Source organism: Sminthopsis crassicaudata, chromosome 3 (genome assembly GCF_048593235.1).
Source record: "Sminthopsis crassicaudata isolate SCR6 chromosome 3, ASM4859323v1, whole genome shotgun sequence".
Lineage (NCBI taxonomy): Eukaryota > Metazoa > Chordata > Mammalia > Dasyuromorphia > Dasyuridae > Sminthopsis > Sminthopsis crassicaudata.
The window spans coordinates 320,818,841-320,840,058 of record NC_133619.1 but is presented as its reverse complement, the minus strand read 5'-3'; the positions used below and the strand labels follow the sequence as shown (position 1 = coordinate 320,840,058).

Here is a 21,218-nt window from a genome sequence, read left to right as displayed (position 1 = left end):
CCCCAAATCTTGCAAGGGCATAAATAGTAAGCTGGTACTTACCAAAAGTAACTACTGGTAGTATGCTGGATATGGAGTCAGGAAGACCCATCTTCTGGCATTCAAATCTGGCCTCAGACACTTATTAGTTCTGTGATCTTAGAAAAAGTCATTTAACTCTGCCTCAATTTCCTCCTCTGTAAAATGAACTATAGGAGGCAATGACAAACCACTCTAGTATCTGTCAAGAAAATGCCAAATGTGGTCATGCAGAGTCAGACACGACTGAAAAATGACTTTACAACAAAAAGCAAACAGCTAAACAGGGACTTGGCTATTTATGAAGATTTTCTAAAGATTAGCTTTATTTTAAAAAATGCATCAACAATAAAGTGAATATAAATTGTTTGGTGATTTTTTTTTTCCCTCCCTGAGTTTGCCAGTGACCTTTCACCCTGACTTGTAATATCCCTATTATTCTAATTCCTGGTTTGATTTTAAGAGGAATGTATAAGTGATATTACTAAATAAACTATAAACACCATGCCTTCCACCTCCCTACACACACACCATTTTGTGCTGGATTAATGGCATTTCTAAACTATCAGAAAATTTATACTAATATTTAAAAATTATTTGCATACCAAATGTATCAGTCTATATATTTGGAAGGGGATTCTTCTCTCTTCTCTCTTCTCTCTCTCTCTCTCTCTCTCTCTCTCTCTCTCTCTCTCTCTCTCTCTCTCTTTCTCTCTCTCTGTGTGTGTGTGTGTGTGTGTATGAGAGAGAGAGATAGACAGAGACAGACAGAGACTCTTACTCCCTTTGGCAGGCTAGTCTAACCTATAGATCTCCTTCTCAGAATAACATTTTTAAATGCATAGAATAAGAATATGTAGTAGTAAAAGAAATAAAGATGTAATAATTTTTTTCCATTTATATTCATGGACCCTTTGAAATCTGTCTTGAGAACTGTACATCCCAGGTAAAGAAACCACATTCTACAGATAAACTTAATATAAAGCCTCTATTCATTATAAGTAACTTGGGGGAGGAAGGAATCATGTATCTCCTAGCTTCTTATTCTCTATTTTTTATAAATTTATACAAATTTATTATTTCCTTTTCTCTACTCCTGATAGTTTCCCTATTCAGGAGTCTGTTGATCAATCTTAGAAACCTTTCTATCTGCCTTACTCTTGAAAGTATCATTATATAAATTTTTCATTGGTATATTTTATTTTGAATTTGAATATAGTTATGTCTTCTAAAACTCTGGCTGACTAATCTGGTCATCTTCCTTACCAGGAAAGAAATACCAGAATGGATCTTTGTCATTCAAGAATGTGAATATAATCTAATATTTGGAGGCACTCATATCTGAAATTTATCATTTTAAGCATATATTTCACTCCTTTCTGTACCTCATTTTATAAATTCCTTTTTTTCCTTCCTCATGAATTTTGATTAATAGTGTGAGTGGTTCTGCCACTAATATCCTGCTCATCATGGCATGGAGGTAACCCTGGGTCCTTGATGCCTTTGCCAGTAGAATATGTAGCTTCTGGCATGTCTTGCTAAGCTGGAAAGTCTTTGTATACAAACCTGGTGATGAACTGTATGTCTCTCTTCTGAGGCCATACTAGCCAAGTCCAAAGATGTTCATTTCCAGAAGGTTGGCTAGCAAATGATAAGTTTTTCCAGCAAAAAACTTCTCTCAAAGTTTCTCAAAACTCTCTGTGAAAGATTAGAGTTGAAGATTTGCATTAGTAGAGGCAGTGTTAATACTGAATAAATAATGAATCCTTAACATACTTGAAATAATGAGTAATTATTGATTACCAGGGTTAATATGAAGCAGAAGGAGTTTATTTCTGCATTGATAACCTTTGAATCAATCAACCAGCAAGTATTTCTTAAGCTTATTAAGCTCCTACCATGTTCCAGGCACTGTGCTAGGTATTGTGGATACAAGCACAAAGACAGAAACAATCTCTACCCACAGTAAGCTCAAAGAGAATTTAGAAATTCTAATTTATTAGACCAAATGTGTTTTCTTGAAAGAGAGTTGATAGTGAAGCCAATTTGGTGGCCTAGAATTAAGAGAAGGAAGCTTCCCTAACAAAATGGAATGAAAATATTATAAATGAGCCTTTTCTGTTGATAACAGACTGTGTTTCTCTACTTTTCTTCTTAAAGTAGAACTGAATTAGGCCTGGATGAGTTAACTGCCTATCAGCGAATTGTCAAAAATATAATTCAATTATCATCTGCTATTCCTCCAAAATTCTTCATTGTGACCCTGTCTTGGATACCTTTCCTTTTCCCCCTTTCAGTTTCCTTTTGCATCTTCTTTTCTCTTATAAGATAGCAAGCTCCTTAGGGGCAGGAACATTCTTTTTTGTATTTGAATTCCCAGATTTTAGCACATTATCTGGCAAATAATATTAATAAATGACTACATGAGACAGTGACAGTGACAGTATTAAGAGGGCATTGATGAGATTTATTTAAACCTATTAGATTTAGTGAGATTTATTTGTTCATTTCTCAGAGATAGGTAATTACCTAATCTTATCCTCACAACTGTCTGTGTACTTTAGAAAGTTTTTTTTTTTTTTTTTAAATCCAGTGAGAAACTTCATTTCATCCTTAGTTGTTGGTTTTTGTAGGCTTGTCTACATATGTCCTTTTGGCCTCAATGTTGGTTTTCTACAGTGTGCCATATTTGATGTCCCCCTGAAAAGCCTCTAAAAGCTTGTATAAGTGCAAAATGTGGCAACTTGATAGGTAAGAGACTTCTGCCAAAAGGATCATTCACTAGGGCTTTAGTCTGCATTGATTATCAAGCTGTCTCCCAATGTAACTTGCGTAGCTTGGGTACAGTTTAACTCATTGAATCTTGCCAATAGTTGAGATTGATAAAAGTGATATTGCTGCCTGAGTTTGAAATTTGCAAGGCTAAGAGCCATACATTATCTTGACAAACATTTAGTAAGCATCTATTGTGTTCCAGGTGGTGAAATAGGTTTTGATGATACACAAGCAAAGTAATTCTTGCCCTCAGAGAATTTATGTCATTCCAGAGAAGACATATATACATTTACAGAAGAGATATCTGGCAGTGTTTTGAGGAGGAATACAATGTAAATTGGGGGGAATCAAATAAGGCCTTATGTAGAAGGTGGCGCTTAAGCTGAGTTTGAAGGAATCTAGATATTCTAGGAGATAGAAGATAGAAACACTTTCCAGATATTGGGGATAGTGTAGAAGTAATGGCAACGAAAGATGGAATGATAAGAAGCATTTTATCAGTCATTCTAAATTAGCAAATGTGAATAGTACATGGTAATTTTTGAAGAATATGATGGATTCATGAGTGTTTCAAATTAAGTTCCAAGGCGAAAATGTCCTTAATTTTACCCTACATCTTCCAAAACTCAGATATCTTGCCTTATAGCTGCATAACAAATAAAGGCACTCTACTCAGCTACTTTGAGGCGGAATTACTGCCTTTCTCTTGAAGAAGCCATTAGAGGAACTGTATGCATATGAAAGAACAACTGGCCCCACTTCCAGGCCCCATCCCTGGGCCAAAATATGTAGTCGCCAACAGTGAGTTGGCTACTGTATTTTTTGAGTTCTGGCTCAGAATAGGATCCATCTGTTTTATTTAGTCGTTTGCCCAAGTGCTATAGTAATAGTCCTATTATTATATTCTTATTGTGGTCCTGTTTGATGGGGTCAAATGTAAATGTAATCCTTATTTTATTACGATCAGAAGAATGCTATCACTGATGATGATGGTGATGATCTACTTTCCCAAATGTTATCAGTTTTTCTTATATTGGGAGCAGATATTTAGAATGAGGATATATTTGTGTCCAAGTTTCCTCTCCCAGGGTGAAAAGAATATGATTTTGGAATTGTTTCTTTGAGTAAAAAAGAATGAGTGTGAAGAAAAAGAATAGAGAGAAATGAAAATAGAAGAAAATAATGTACAACAAGAGAGACTAATCAAGGAAAAGGAAGAGAAAGTGAAAAAATACTTGTATTATATACATCTACTATACACAGAAGTGTCTTTATCATTTCATCTGAATAAGCAGAGCAATTTAGTAAAATACTTGGTCAATTTATTTTTTAAAAAATCATATAGATTGGTTGAGGGACTAAATTAATTTATTCCTAGTCAAACCAGTTGTGTATAACCATAACCTAAGTCCTTATCCTTTCTTCTTCTTTGCCCTCTTTGGTGGGTCATATTCATTCACCATATTTAATTGGTGAGTAGAACAGTGCCAGCTGGCGATGCAAATTTATCTAGAGGTAGATAATTTTTATGCTTTTGAATCATTTATCAGGGGATTATTGTTATACCATATATTTTCTGAGCTTGAGTTATTTTTGTCAGTTTCTTTCATGAATGTTTTGTTACCTTATAAGGAAATATGTTCACTCCCCTCCACTCATTCAGTTGTCCCTGGTGACGCCTCCATAATTTCTGTCTTCTATATACTGGCACATTTTTAGTTTAATTCAAGCATATGTGAAATAGAGGGAAAAGTTGAATTAAAGTCACTGTCAATAATTTAAACACACACATACACACACACACACACACACACACACACACACACAAAATCTAAACCCCATTCATAGGGTTTGGTGTATGATTCTGGAACATTTTAAGTTTGTTGTATACATATAAATTATATACACAAAATACACAAAGACAATATAATATAGTCAGTGAAATCACAGTTAACATATACTTTAATATATAATTAAAGAGAAAAAGAAAAAATCCATAAATGATCAATAAGCATGTTCTCTTTTTAGTTGCCTATAACATACATGATTTATTATCATATTCTAATATGTAGAGATAATATGTAACATATAAAAAGATAAATAGAGCAGAGCATTGCAAAACATTTACTTCTTTAAAAAAAAAAAGCAAAATAATAAGATCATTGAAAATTTTTAAAAAATTGTACTGCCCCCCCCCATAAACATTGTCATGTTACTCATTTGGAATCCTAAATAGTAATGCTTTGATTTAGAAATGATTACTTTCTTGATATTTTTTTTAACTGGGAAAGACTAGAGAAGAATGTGTACTACTACTAAAAAAAAAAAAAAAAGTAGTTTTATATTAGTCTTGGAAATTTAATATCCAGCCTATGGATTTTGAAATTTAGAATTTTTTTTTAATTTCAAAAACTCAAGGCAATTTTAATCAATTATTTAAACTAGGTAGTCTGATTTATCTCTTGAATATCTTTCTATTCACTCTGTCTTAGTCCTAAACAACAGTAGCTGTATATGTTAAAGTTTTACAACAGGAATAACATGATGTGCGATACCCTAACCAACACATTGCCAAGTCTAGTTTGGCTCATTAAATGTGTTAGTTTAGATCTATTCTATCCATTGCTTTTGCAATGATTTAAATCTAAAATTTTTCCTGGTTAAAGTTTAAATAATAAATTTATTTCAGTATGTGCTTTCTGTTTTTTTTTTAACAGTTCTTTCTTTTTGTCTGAAAATAACATTTTTAATAATCTTTAAGATGTGAAATCTTTGCCTCCTTAAAAATGGAGCATAAGACAGAATGTTCTTGAAATTCAGAAGTATAGACTTCCCAAGCCATATCATTTAAAGTCTTTAACACTGAGGTATATTTTGATATTCAGAATTGCCTCTTTTTTCTTTAAATTCTTTCTTTTCTTTACAAAACTACTCTGGGAAGAGAGTTTCTTTCTTTTTTTCCCTCAAAAAAAAAAAAAAAAAAAAAAAGCTATGCTTGACTGATAATGCATTGCTTTGGATGGTGAAACATTATGAAAGTTTAATTTTTAATTAAATCTGAAATACCAATTATAACTGAAAGAGATTTTAACCTGTTTCTTTTCAGACTGCCTGAAGTTACATTTAAAGGCTGAAATCGCTGCACCTTAAAAACAGAAAAGATCGAGCTCTGCTATATTTTTGTAAGTAAAAACTTCCTGTACCTTTCTCCTTGTTTCTGTGACTAGCCCCTAAAAGATAAAAGCATTAATAGTAATAGTTGTAGTAGTAACCAGAGCTGGCTAGCCATCTGAATATCCTCACTTGGGTTTATAAGCTTTAATTACTTTTTTTTTTTTTTTTTTAAAGTTTGTTGGGATAAATCTTTAATGTGGTGTTTTTTTAATCAATCCCAAATTGTTGATCTTTTTCTGTTCACTGATTTGAATTGCAGTAGGGATAGTATATGGTTTCAGTATGGAGACATATATTTTCAGTTATCCCATTGTTGAAGATTTCTACAATTTGACATAATGATAATGGATGGTAGCAGATTTATGGTGACATCAATTTTTCCTTTGTGATGTCATTAGAAATTGTTGTCCTTTATTGCAAAGGAAATTAAAAGAAACAAAAAGTTCTTGATGACATCACAATAGAATTCAGCTATCTTGAAGACTTTGGGCAGAATTAAGAAGAAGCATAATTCCCTTGTGTGCGTGTGTTCCCCGTTCTGCTTTGAAGCAGTCAAAATAGCACATCTTATGTCTTCCTGTGAGCTACAAGGCTGTCTCTCAGAGCCCCATTGTTCCATAAATGCATGTCAGAGTCTACCACAGTCTGGCCTACCCTTATTTAGCTGCTGTTTTGTCAATGTACTTGGAAGAACAATTAACATTTGGGATTTCAAAGTCTGAATAACAGGCAGTGAATAGAACCCTAGCATATAAAAGATTTAGACGCCCAGGGTAGGAAAAAAAAATAAAGTTTATAGCTGGATGGAGGGAAAGCATTTTAATTTTGCACCAAAAGGTTGTGAAATACTACAATGTAAAGTCAAACTGTTTTTTTTTTTTGTTTTGTTTTGTTTTGTTTTGTTTTGTTTTGTTTTGTTTTTAAAGATCATAATGTACAGTTTGGTAATGAAATCCAGAGCTTATGTCTTTCTCAAGTGGCAGTTTTATTTTTCAGTATAAAATGTTAAAATGTTTATAGTTAGATGGCAGTAATGGTAGTGATGGTGGTAGTGGTAGAAGTGGTGAGGGAAGTTATAGGGGGAGGAAACCACCACAAAATCCTCCAGTCACTCTTTACTGATTTTTTGTTGTTGTACTAGTTGAACAGTACACAGTGGCTTTGAAAGGGGTCCTGTCCTTTTCTAGTAAAGAACAACAAAATGATTTAATCCATTTCTGCTATTTTGACTTATTCCATCATGCTTGTTCAGTATTAATAGAGTGGATTGTGTGAAACTCCATATTGTGTATTGAGTATATACATTGAAGAATCTCTGAATTGGTTAACTATGCTTGTTGTCTAATTCTGGCAAATGTCATTTTCTATTAGAAATGGAACAGAGGCAGCATAGGATCACCACTGTCATAGCTTTTGTTTGAAGTAAAGATAGTAATTGCCATTACCTTTACCCTGAGAATCAGAACCTTTGGATATCAAGTAGAAAGTTGGTTTTGTATGACTGAGATCACACCTAGAAAAATATAGCCAAAGACATATAGTAGTGAAAAGTTCTTTTTAAACTTATTTACTTTTCCCGAAATTCAGCCATGTATTAACTAACCAGTCTTTCTGTTCTCATTCCCTTTCCACCTGTACTAAGTATTGTTTGCAGTAGGGTTTGAAGCAATTCTGACATGTAACTTGTATTACTGAAGTTAATTTAAATAGGAATTGCCCTGTATCTCACTACACAACAGAGCCTGTCATTCAAAAGAATATCAAAAAAATATCATTTGATGCCAGTATAGATAGTATACATTTTTTAACTACCAAAGTTCATTTGCTATGTCAGACTTAAAGGGAAGCTTCAGGATGGCCATAGAATAGAGATTTGGAGACCAGGGAGAATTTGTGCAATTTCTAACTTCATTATGTGAAAAGCAGAACTAGGCCACAACATTTCTTGGAAATCAGAGCAGTTTGACCTCTCTTAGATTTAGTGTCCTCACTTCTTAGCACATAATCAGAGCTCCAAATCTACTCAGCCAATCAATACACTTTCATTAAGACCAAGTATGTGCCAAGTATTATGCTAAGCTATTTTAGTTTATTTTCCAATTTCCACCCCTCATTTCTATATTCTCACTACTACTACCTTTTATAGTTAGGACTCCTATTTATTCAAATAAAAATTGTCATAAAACTTTGCCTTTGGGGCAAAACTGAGATCATAAGTTTTAATTTGGGATAAAAAGATCCAAGAACCTCAAGGAACTTTGCAAACCCATTTCTATTTTAAATATGAGAAAACTTCATGGAAATGGTTTGTTTTAATCTATTCTATGGCATAACTGTAAAAGTCATCTTGGAGTCTGAGAGTTAGATCTCTCTGGATGCCTGATATAAGTTATCAGTCACAACCAAAATTGTTTTCTTCTTTGAGGCCTGCTAAATTCTAGATGCTAAAATAAAAATTAAGGTGAATGTTCAGTTGATCCATATGCTAAGAGTTGTTTTTGGAATTGTGATTTCCTAAGTGTTCACCCCAACCCCCAATCATTCATTATGACATTGTACATTCACTGGGCCTACATATTACATGGAGGCAAATTTATTTTGTTGACTGATTACCCTTGTCAATGATGTATGAAATGGACAGAAGACCATTAGCAATTTCGCTAGGTTAATTGGGCATACAGGCATAATGAAACCAGTTACCAGAAGAGAGCCAATGTGACAGAGAGTTCAGGTTTCCAAAATGTGGGCATCATGCATAGTGAAAGGATGTCAGCGTTGCCAGGAATCATTTCCATCATAGAAAACTTTTTCTAAGCTTTGAAAAAAAAAAGGGTTTGGAGAAGCTTTAATATTTCAAATCAAATTACTCAACTATCAATTTCTTTGACTTTGCCTTTAGTGACTTTTGCCATTTAGTCACATAAGTATCATTATTTTAATCTTAAAGATATTTCTTTCTTTCTTCCCAAAATTCATTTTTCATCATTTTTGCCCTCCTGAACAAACTTCAGTCACTACATTGAGATGTTTGGAAGTTAAGTCATTGTGGTCATAGGGAGTGTGTGTGTGTGTGTGTGTGTGTGTGTGTGTGTGTGTGTGTGTGTGTATGATAATAATAAATGTACCTCTAAAGCCTTAACATCTTCTCTATGTAAGGAAGATGGAGAAGTGAATAGAGATGTAGATAATCAGAGGAATTTCTGGTTCTATAGAAAATGAAAAAGCATCTTACATTCTGATCTAAGAGAGCCTTTATCTGAATCTCTATAGCCCTTCCCTGCCTAAATCCAAAGGAGTATTACACTTGTTTATTATTTAAGTTGTTTGAGTTGTGTTTTGACTCTTCCTTACCCCCCCTGGGATTTACTAATAGAGATACAAGAATGACTTGGTCATTTCCTTCTCCAGCTCATTTTGCAGATGAGAAAACTGAAACAAAGAGGGTTAAGTGACTTACTTAGGGTCACACAGCTAATAAGTATTGGAGGCCAGATTTGGACTCAGGTATTCCTAACTCCAGAGCCAGTGCACTGTCTCCCGTGCCACCTAGCTACCCAGTGTTACAAAGGGATATGACAACCCAACTGCAATAACAATAGCATATGTTTTTATAATATTATACTACATAGGATCTTAAATCCAGAATTATAAGAGTCCTCAGAAGCCATCTAGTCTGACATCTGTATTGTACAGATAAGGAAAGTGAGGCCGGGGAGGTTGAATGACTTGTGTCTGACAAGTGTCAGAGGTAGGATATAAGTCCATGTCCTCTGAGTCTAGAGCCTGGCTCTACTGTGCCAAGCTGTCTCTACCATCTTGAGAGAATGCTATCATCTTATTGCCTTAGTGGCAGAAAACTTTCCTTTCTTGTATTTCAAAAATTTTGTGGTAATATTGCTAGCTCTTAAAAGTCACATCCTCTTCTATTTTGCCATGACTGTTGGAAACATGTTACACTTATAGCATAAATTTAGAACTCATCTTGGTTTTTTGACTTGAAACAATACAGTATCAATAAGCCCAAGCATCATTTGATTGTTCTGTTCTTTATTCAGAGGTAAGTAAATTCAATGTATAAAGTCTGTGAAATCAAATTGTTTCATTTCAATGTTAAAACTTGTATCTTTATTTTATATTTAACCACATATACAGAATGGTGTTTGAAGGTAACAGAAAAGGTTAACATTGAAGTGTATAGTCCAAAGGACTTCTAGATTCCAGCATTTCTGAAACATTATTACCTGGACTTATAAATAGATGTTTAATTTCTCTTACAAAAATATAAATGTTAATATCCTGCGAGCATTGAGAAAAGTTAATTTAAGTTTGTATATGATTTATTTTGGAATTTGCGAAAAATTTATAGGATCTCATAAGAGTCCAGATATTTATAGTAAAACAAAAATTAATTGATTTACACATAAACATAAAGCCCTTATTTGATATTATGTATCGTGCATATCACATATCATTACATATACATACGTATATACCCTTTTACACATTATATGTGCAAATGTGAATATGTAAATATACATCTCTGTGTTAGCTTAGATTAAGGGTTAGTCAAGGTCAGAAATATTGAAAAGTAAAAATAGTATAAAACATTCATAGCTTTAATAGCACAAGTCATTCAATCTTCCTGGGCCTCAGTTTCCTTATCTGTACAATAAGGATGCCAGTCTAGACAGCATCTGAGGACTCTTATACTTCTAGAAAAATATTATTTGTAATATGTATTTGGGTTGAAATCTTTCAAAGCCAGGAAGGACTTGACACTTCAGAACATACTTTCTGTCTATGTAAGCTAAAGTAGATCTCTAACAATTTTCCAAAAAAAGGTCAGATGAATTTTATTTCCTCTTAAGTTAATAATTGTTATAGTTCCTTTGGTTGGTTAGTGGATGTTTTTATATTTTGTTTTTTAGTACTTGTTGTTTAAAATAGGGCTTGGCTCTTTCTTTTCTCACTGGCAAAATCCTTCCATTGATTATACCACCTTCTGTAAGTAGTCTTTCCCAATTTCCCTTCATGCTAATGCTTTCCTTTTCTTAATTATTTCCATTTTTCCATCTCTTGTTTATAAGTAATCGTTTTCCTGTTGTCTCCCTGAAACCCATTATATTGTGAGAACAGGGATTATTTTTTATAATTCTTTGTATCTAGAATACTCTGGAAAAGAGAAGGTAGTCAAAAAATGCTTACAGACTGACAGATTGCCTGACTGCTGCTTTAGTCTTATTTCCAATATTATGTTTTATTATGTAAAGTAGATAGGGACCTGGAAGCATAAAATTCATTATTTATAAATCATAATTATCATCAGTCCTTATTAATCACTAGTAATTCTTTAAAAGGATTTCTGTGTTGAAAAGTCGCTAGACTTGTTTTGCAGTATGACCTGTTACATTTGAACTATACAGATAGAGAAGAGATATTTGGATTTAAGAGAATTACAGTTAAATCAATTAAATTAAATTGAAAGTTTAAAAAAAAGTTAAACATAATATTTGATCTTTACTACAACTAAAATTTATGTGGAACTGATCTCCTGTGAATCAATAAGCTGAAGTTAATTCAGCCCAAGTGCACGTGATTACACATAGTAATCAATCATCTTTTTGGTATAATTGTCAAAGTCCCTACAATTACTGTTCAGGGCATTTAATTGGAATAAGGATAGTTATTGAGTCCAGAAAATAAATCTCACTAGGATTAATTTTAAATGTTAACAGTAATAGGTTACTTTGTGTTTATCAATTGACCGTTCCTATTTCCTGTTCATGTGGAATACAGTCATAATTAATTATCTAATTTTCCTAAAATAGATAGTAATGCTATAACATATTACCCTTTAAAAATTGCATAGTGCTTTAAAATTATTATTTCATCTGATTCCTACAATAATCCCCATTTTATAGATGAGGAAATTAGGGGAAAAAAACAACTTAGCTAGCTTGCCCAGGGTCCTGAGTCTAGTGATGGTGTTAGAGATGGGAATCAGGAAGATTTGAATTTGAATCCTAAGTTCAATATTTTATTCCCTTTATCCCCTAGCTCTTTTAGATGATATCTAAATTAGTCAATAAGCATTATTAAGGTTTTACTATGTGGCAGGCATTATACTAAGAATTTGTGATACATAGAAAGAGCAAATAATCCTTGTCCTCAAGTAGTTCACTTTCTCATGGGGAAGCCAACATGTAAATAGCATGTACATGAATATATTAATAATACAGAGTAGATGGAAGATGAGCAACTAAGTGGAGCAGTAGATAGATCACTAGGCTTGAAATCAAGAAGACTTATTTTCCTGAGTTTAAATCTGGCCTCAAGACACTAGCTTTGTGACAAATTAACCCTGTTTGCTTCATTTCCCTCATCTATAAAATAAGTTGGAGATGGAAATGGCAAACCACTCCAGTATTTTTTATAAGAAAACTACAAAATAGGATCATAAAGAGTTGGATGCAGTTGAAACAATTGAACAGCAACAAAAAGATGGAAGATAAAATTAGAGAGGGGAAAGGAACTAGCAGTAGACTGGGAATGACTCCCTACAGATGGTGGGATTTTGAACTGTGTTTGGATACTTATCTGAACTATATAAGCCTCATTTTTTCCTAAAATTAAAAGCATAAAGTACCTCTGAGTCCTGAGTAGGCAAGTAATGAATCTTATGAAATGGTTATATGTGTTCCAACTTGCATTATTTGAAGTTGTAATTATGCAAAATTTAGTAACTGTTTCTAGACTTTGGGGTGCACATTTAAATATTGCAACCATTTCATGAGAATTCGTTATTTGCATAAATCAAGCTCTAATGTTAGGTTACCTCCAAGAGTCTCAATTGTTCTAAAATCCCATGATTCTCTAGGAGGAAATCACTAGGATCAAGATTTATCCCATTTCTATTCCTACTTTTCTTTTTGACATTAGCAAGTTTATTTATCTTCCTCATGCCTTAGTTCCTTGTTTAATAAAGTATTGTTGTTAAACTAGCCTTTGTCAGATTCTGAAGAAAGAGATGATGAAGTGCTTTTGACCTTTAAAGACCCTAATAAAGTACTATAATATAACATTTTGGCTGTAAACAAGCAGAAATCCTTTCTCTACCATCCAGTCTTTGATCATATAAAGTATGGGAAAAGAATGGTAAAATTGGTTGAATCTATAAAATTTTTCACTCTGAATCATGTTTGCTCATGCCATATAACTCGTTTTTTTAATGTTTAATGGTACTGTTCCATACGCCCATCATCTTAATAATCATACTCATGTTTCCCACCATATAGTATAGGCAAAAACATTTGACTTTACTCTTTAAAAAGTGCACATATATCCCATGTTAAATTAGTTTTAACTAAAAATGATTCAATTTTATTCTTAAATCTTAGTTTATAAATGAAACACCATTCAATTTCTTTTAATATTTTATGCATACTAGAGCAGTACTTGAGATTTAATTCTGTTAGACAATGAGTCAACAGCCATTTATTATATACCAGCTTGTGTTTGTTTTATGGCTGGCCTGCCTCCTTTACTGAACACTCAATGGTGCTTTTTAAAATGGTTTTACTTTTGTCCAAGCCTTGGACACAATCCTTTAGTCAGTTTATCCCTTTCTCCATTCCTTGCCTCATGTATTTTTCCAGTATTTTTTGTGAGATATACAATTTTGATTCCTCAGAGATTACAGCATTTCATGATTTGCAGCCATATATCAGTATAAGATTACTGGTATTAAACAAATGGCTTTTGCATTGGGAAGCAGGTTGGGATCATTGGACTAGTTGGGCAGTTTCCAAAATGTGATCCAGCCTTCTTTCCTCCTGTTCATTTTAGGCCTACTTCACCATCAATCTGTAGTATCTATCTATCTGAGATATATCATAATCTAGATGATATGTACTTTTCATTTGTATGTAAATTACTAGACTTATCTATTTTGAGGGATTATGGATCTAAATGAGGAAGTCCTGTAGTGTTCCTGGATTCAAATGCAGTCAACACAATGTTTTCCATAAACAGGAGCATCTGGAGAACCATGCCATCTATAAGAAATCCATGTTCTATTTGGACTTAATGCAGGATATCCTCCATGACACTGGCAAACACCTTTCCTGAGCATATGTTTCACTGTTTTATGCCTCACTTAATATTGATACTCAGAGGATTGTAGAACAAAGTTGTCTCTGCGGTTGCATTCTCTCAAGGAATCCTGTGTAAGCAGAAGCGCAAGAGATGCTTTGTTGAATGATAGCCTTTAAAGCTGTATTTTGCTCTACCAAATCAAGTGCTATTTTGTAAGCAATAAACAATAGATAAAATAATTTTGTATTTTCTATATTTCTATCCCTGTAAGTAAGAGTTCACCTAAAGGCTCTAACCCAGGTTGTCTTCTCTTTCTATACTCTATAATCTCTCCCTTGGTGATATAATCATCTTTCATGTGTTCAATAAGAATTTCTAGGATTATTTCCAGATTAATTCAACAAGCATTTATTAATAATAAGTATGCAGATAAGTATCTGCTCTTTTCAGTAGCACTAGGTGTCTTTTGAAAATTGCCCCTAAAATGTCTCATTGGTATATCAAACTTAGTATACACAATCCTCATGCTCAATGGGGCTATGAAAGGTTCCAACAGGCATCCAACCGACACCATGTATCCAGTGAAACAGTGACCATCAAAAAATTACTTATTCGGTGGAATAGTATCCAGTGGAGACCACACATTTAGTGGATCAAAATTTGGAGCAGAGAAAGTATGAGATAATCACCAGAAGGCATGTCTGGCCCTGAAGTATGAAAAACATGCTGCTTCTTCATGTGTGGACTGTGTCTAAAAGTTGCCACCCTACATGTGTGCCTTTTACATAAATATGTGATAAATATAATAAATATGTATACATCCACATATCATTATTTATATCACATCTATCCATCCATACATATACCTATATATACATATATATGTATATGCATATACCAGTACATATATATATATGTGTGTTCCCTATGCATATTCATTTTCCTAGATGATAATATGTATTATCTGTGGGAAAATGTTCCCTGTGTTTATAAAGGAAATTTGTTAATCTCTTAAAAATTATTTTCTTTTATTAAATACCTTTGATTTGAATTGTGTCCTTAGGCACAATTCATTAACCTTGTGGTAGGGAGAAGACTCATAATTACCAATAGTGGTAACAGGTTCACAGTGTAACTTAAAACTGAGTTAGTCCTCTCTGGAGAAACCATGTTGTAATTTTGGATTACCTCCATGGACAATATATATTTGTGTTGAATATCACATTATTTTGATATCAATGGAGAATCAATTCTCAGATTATATGAAAAAGAAATGAATGCCAAATACTTGGAAAAAGTTATAGAAGAAATGTCATGAACTATCATCCTTTATCATCCTTTCCACAATTTTTTATGAGAATAATTTATACTTTTGTTGAGGGCCTCCTTAAATCAACATATGAGAAGCATTTGATAAAATCCAACATCCATTCCTACTAAAAACGCTTGAGAGTATAGGAATAAATGGACTATTCCTTAAAATAATAAGGAGCATATATTTAAAACCTTCAGTAAACATCATATGTAATGGTGATAAACTAGAACCTTTCCCTGTAAGATCAGGAGTGAAACAAGGTTGCCCACTATCACCATTACTATTCAATATAGTGCTAGAAACTCTAGCCTTGGCAATAAGAGCTGAGAAAGAGATCCAAGGAATTAGAGTAGGAAATGAAGAAATCAAATTGTCACTTTTCGCAGATGACATGATGGTATACTTAGAGAACCCCAAAGACTCTGCTAAAAAGCTATTAGAAATAATTCAGAATTTTAGCAAAGTCGCAGGATACAAAATAAATCCACATAAATCCTCAGGATTTTTATACATTACCAACACAATCCAACAGCAAGAGATACAAAGAGAAATTCCATTCAAAATAACAGTCGATAGTATCAAATATTTGGGAATATATCTACCAAAGGAGAGTCAGGAATTATATGAGCAAAATTACAAAACACTTGCCACAAAAATAAAGTCAGATTTAAATAATTGGAAAGACATTCAGTGTTCTTGGATAGGCCGAGCGAATATAATAAAGATGACAATACTCCCCAAACTAATCTATTTATTTAGTGCTATACCAATCAGACTCCCAAGAAACTATTTTAATGACCTAGAAAAAATAACAACAAAATTCATATGGAAGAATAAAAGGTCGAGAATTGCAAGGGAACTAATGAAAAAAAAGTCAGAGGAAGGTGGTCTAAGTGTACCTGATTTAAAGCTATATTATAAAGCAACAGTCACCAAAACCATTTGGTATTGGCTAAGAAATAGAATAGTTGATCAGTGGAATAGGTTAGGTGCACAGGGCAAGATAGTGAATAAAAATAGCAATCTAATTTTTGACAAACCCAAAGATCCCAAATTTTGGGATAAGAATTCATTATTTGACAAAAACTGCTGGGAAAACTGGAAATTAGTATGGCAGAAACTAGGCATGGACCCACATTTAACACCACATACTAAGATACGATCAAAATGGGTCCAAGATTTAGGCATAAAGAATGAAATCATAAATAAATTGGAGGAACATGGGATGGTTTACCTCTCAGACTTGTGGAGGAGGAAGGAGTTTGTGTCCAAGGGAGAACTAGAGACCATTATTGATCACAAAATAGATCATTTTGATTACACCAAATTAAAAAGTTTCTGCACAAACAAAACTAATGCAAACAAGATTAGAAGGGAAGTAGCAAATTGGGAAAAATTTTTTACAGTTAAAGGTTCTGATAAAGGCCTCATCTCCAAAATATACAGAGAATTGACTTTAATTTATAAGAAATCAAGCCATTCTCCAATTGATAAATGGTCAAAGGATATGAACAGACAATTTTCAGATGATGAAATTAAAACTATTTCCACTCATATGAAAGAGTGTTCCAAATCACTATTGATCAGAGAAATGCAAATTAAGACAACTCTGAGGTATCATTACACACCTGTCAGATTGGCTAAGATGACAGGAACAAATAACGATGAATGTTGGAGGGGGTGTGGGAAAACTGGGACACTGATGCATTGTTGGTGGAGTTGTGAAAGAATCCAACCATTCTGGAGAGCAATCTGGAATTATGCCCAAAAAGTTATCAAAATGTGCATACCCTTTGACCCAGCCATACTACTACTGGGCTTATACCCCAAGGAACTACTAAAGAAGGGAAAGGGACCTGTATGTGCCAAAATGTTTGTGGCAGCCCTTTTCATAGTGGCTAGAAGCTGGAAGATGAATGGATGTCCATCAATTGGAGAATGGTTGGGTAAATTATGGTATATGAATGTTATGGAATATTATTGTTCTATAAGAAATGACCAACAGGAGAAATACAGAGAGGCTTGGAGAGACTTACATCAACTGATCCTGAGTGAAACGAGCAGAACCAGAAGATCACTATACACTTCAACAATGATACTGTACGAGGATGTATGCTGATGGAAGTGGATTTCTTCAACATAGAGAAGAGCTAATCCAATTCCAATTGATTAATGATGGACAGAACCAGCTACATCCAGAAAAGGAACATTGGGAAATGAATGTAAACTGTTATTTTTACCTTCTGAATCCAATTCTTCCTGTGCAAAAAAAAATTCGGTTCTACACACATATATTGTATCTAGAATATACTGTAATATATTTAACATATATAAGACTGCTTGCCATCTGGGGGAGGGGGTTGGGGGAGGAAGGGAAAAAATCTGAATAGAAGTAAGTGCAAGGGATAATGTTGTGGAGAATTACCCATGCATATGTACTGTCAAAAAAATGTTATAATTATAAAATAAAATAGTATCATGCCCAAGAAAAAAAAAATCAACATATGAGAAAATAATAGGCAAGCTTTTGTAATTGATAACACCATCTCATATTACCTTGGTAGGGTACTCAATGTGAAGTAAAAGGGTCACAGAATATACCAGATGTGCTTATTGTTTGACTATCAAAATATATTTGATTTGTTGGAACAGCCATCAGTGGTTAAATTAATATTTGTAGATAATCTGTAAAAAATGTGTGGCTCTTATATCCTTTGTCTTCTTTCTACTATAAAAGTACAAGCATGCATTTATGAAATGCAAGGGTAATTTCAATTTTAATGGACAGTAAATGCCATAATTAAAGGAGAAGTTGTTACTTAAACAATTAGTTTTGAAATGGAACTCTAATAAGACTAGAATTGATTAATTTGCTAATTATTTTTTGAGGTTCACATGATAGCATTGATTTTATCCTTTGCTCCAATGGTGAAAGGGATATAGGTAAATAGAAAGCTGATGGAGATGGGAAAGGGAGAAGAAAGAGAGAAAAAAGAAAGAGAAGGTGGAGGAGGAAGAGGAACAGCAGCAGCAGAAGGGAGGGAAGGAGAGATATTCCTGATAGGAAATACCATCAGATTTAAAAGAACTCTTAATATTTTCCATTACACTTAAATCAATTCTCCTTCTAACAATCAGAAACTTTTTTCCTTTCTGTTCCACAAATAGTACTTCCAAGTCTTATGGGTTTTTTGTTTGTTTGTTTTGTTTTTTTAAACCTTCCAAGTCCTGAGGGAGATAGTGATGAAACAGCATTAGAAAAAGACATAACATGTGGAATTTGGCTTTCTGGCAAAGACTGTGTCTTTGCAAAATGTTTCAGTGTCAGTAATATTGATAGCACCCCTCCATCAGAAAATACATTAAAACATCTTTTGGATTGATTGGTCTTTTTGGAAGATTTTTTTTTCAAGCCATGTAACATTTTGTTTAGAGTACCACTCTAGTTCAGTGTTCTGTTCTCCTGGAAATTTTGACTGAGGAAACCTTTTGTAAGATGGAAGAAACTTATCTAATCTTTTCGGGACTGATGAGAAGTAATCAAGAGTCTTGTGATTCTTCTCAGCTGTACATTTTCAGAGAATTAGGGACAAATTTCTCATGATTTATAATAGGAGTCACACATTAAATTACTGCATACTTGTATTATTCCTAATGAAAATTTGATAACACCATCCTCTGATTCCTGACCCAGGGAAGAGTAGTGCATTTGGTGTTAAAATTCTTCCAGTGGATTAGAAAGTAGTGAGAAGTTCTTTTTTTTTTTGTTTGGTGCCATGTTTTCACATCATCAACATCCTGAGAAAAAATTTCTATAGATACATAGGAAAATAATTTGCCACATTAATATATGAGAGGAAATTAAATAGGCAGTAACTTAAATAGTATTTGCTACCTTACCAATTGGCAGATTAAGCATAGTTTCCAAACCATAGGCTATCCTTTGCATATCTTATATATTTCCATTAATCAAAATGTTTGCTGATGATAAATTTTCTAAAGCTTTCATTGTAAAAGATCTTTAACCTAATTCTGTGTACTTTAGTACACATTTAGTACACATTTATTCAGTCTTGCCTGTGATATCTCCACATTACCTTCACTGAGAACACTAATAGATAATATTTCTCAGAGGTGCCCCGTACTCTGAAGTCCTAATACTAGTTTGATGCAAACTATCAGGTTTGAGAATGAAGATTTGCAAGGACTTGTCCTTGAATAAAGACTATTGCACTATAATGTTATCTGATTGATAACAAAATAGTACTAATGTCTTTATTATGATGTTCATCAGATAAACAGGATAGTCTAGACTCTTTAGGATAGAATATTAGAAGACCTGGTTTAATCATTGATGAGCTATGTGATTTTTTTAAGACAAGGTTTTCAACATTTGAGTTTTCTTATCTATAGGAGCTAGAAATTTATCTGCAAAAAAGAAAAGGTAAATGATGCATCTGAGAGTTATTTGCAATAGAGACGCTCTATAGATATAGAGTATTACTATTACAGTACTCAAGTTATGTATAAAAAATACTTTCACATCTCAAGAGAAAGGTGCTTCATCAGTGAAGTTAATTATAAGAAATTAGTTTGTTTTTGAGACAATGTGTAGAGAAGTACTATGTGACTCTTGAATGCTATTCAAAACATGGAAACAAAGATTGAGAAGTAATTCCACTGATACTTAAAGAGCTTCTTATATTTCTTTAAAACATCTGTGAATAATAATATTCCCACTCAATCTTAAAGGTCACAGTTCAGGACTTTTAGAAAAGATACATTGATACTTATAGATATCCTAGAAGACTAGGCAAATAAAAGATGATTAAGTTAAACATTCTTAATTATTTCTTTTAAATCTGGGTAGAATGAAAGTGAAAATCCACTCTTGGTCTATTGTGGTACATGTTTATATCTGTGCATCCCTACAATAGGAATCTATTCAGTTTACTGAAGGCCTTCCTTTGGATTTTTTTTACTTTGTTTTTAAATAATAGCTTTTTATTTTCAAAATATATGCAAAGATAGTTTTCAACACACACCCTTACAAAACCTCGTGTTCCAGATTTTTTTCTTTCCTTTCCCCCACTCCTTCCCCTGGATAACAAGTAATCCAATATATGTTAAAGATGTGCAATTCCTCTATGCATGTTTCTACATTTATCCTGCTGCACAAGAAAAATCAGATCTAAAAGGAAAAAAAAATTAGAAAACAAAAAGCAAGCAAACAACAACAAAAAAAAGTAATAATACCATGTTGGATCTACTGATTCAGTCACTACAATCCTCTTTCTGGATGCAAATGGCTATTTCCATCACATGTATATTGGAATTGACCTGAATCACCTCATTGTTCAAAAGAGCCAAATCCATGAGAGTTGATGAGCAAATAATCTTGTTATTGTTGTATGTAATATTCTCTTGGTTCTATTCACTTCACTTAGCATCAGTTCATGTAAGTCTCTCCAGGACTTTCTGAAATCATCCTGCTGATTGATTGTTTCTTATAGAACAATAATATTCCATAAATTTCATATACCATAACTTATTTAGCCATTCCCCAAATGATAGGCATCCACTCAGTTTCCACTTGCTTGCCACTATAGAAAAGACTACTACAAACATTTTTGCATATGTGGATCTTTTTATAATATCTTTGGGATACCGACTTAGTAGACACTGCTGGATCAAAGGGTATGCACAGTTTGATAGCCCTTTGAGCATAGTTCCAAATTTCTCTCCTGAATGATTGGAATCAGTTCATAACTTCACTAACAATGTCTTAGTGTCCCAGTTTTCCCATATCCCCTTCAACATTTGTCATTATGTTTTCCTATCA

The 21,218-nt window shown here is 33.3% G+C and overlaps 1 protein-coding gene across 41 annotated transcripts in view; it reads left to right on the top strand.

Annotated features, from left to right (window-relative positions):
* The window catches only part of ZBTB20 (zinc finger and BTB domain containing 20), a 1,031,727-nt gene that overhangs the window by 419,341 nt on the left and 591,168 nt on the right, over nucleotides 1-21,218 (top strand). For all 41 annotated transcript variants that reach the window (XR_012488076.1, XM_074301247.1, XM_074301259.1 and 38 more), the window contains one exon: nucleotides 5,900-5,975. The gene's annotated coding sequence lies outside the window, so the exon portion shown is untranslated. The remainder of the gene's footprint in view (nucleotides 1-5,899; nucleotides 5,976-21,218) is intronic.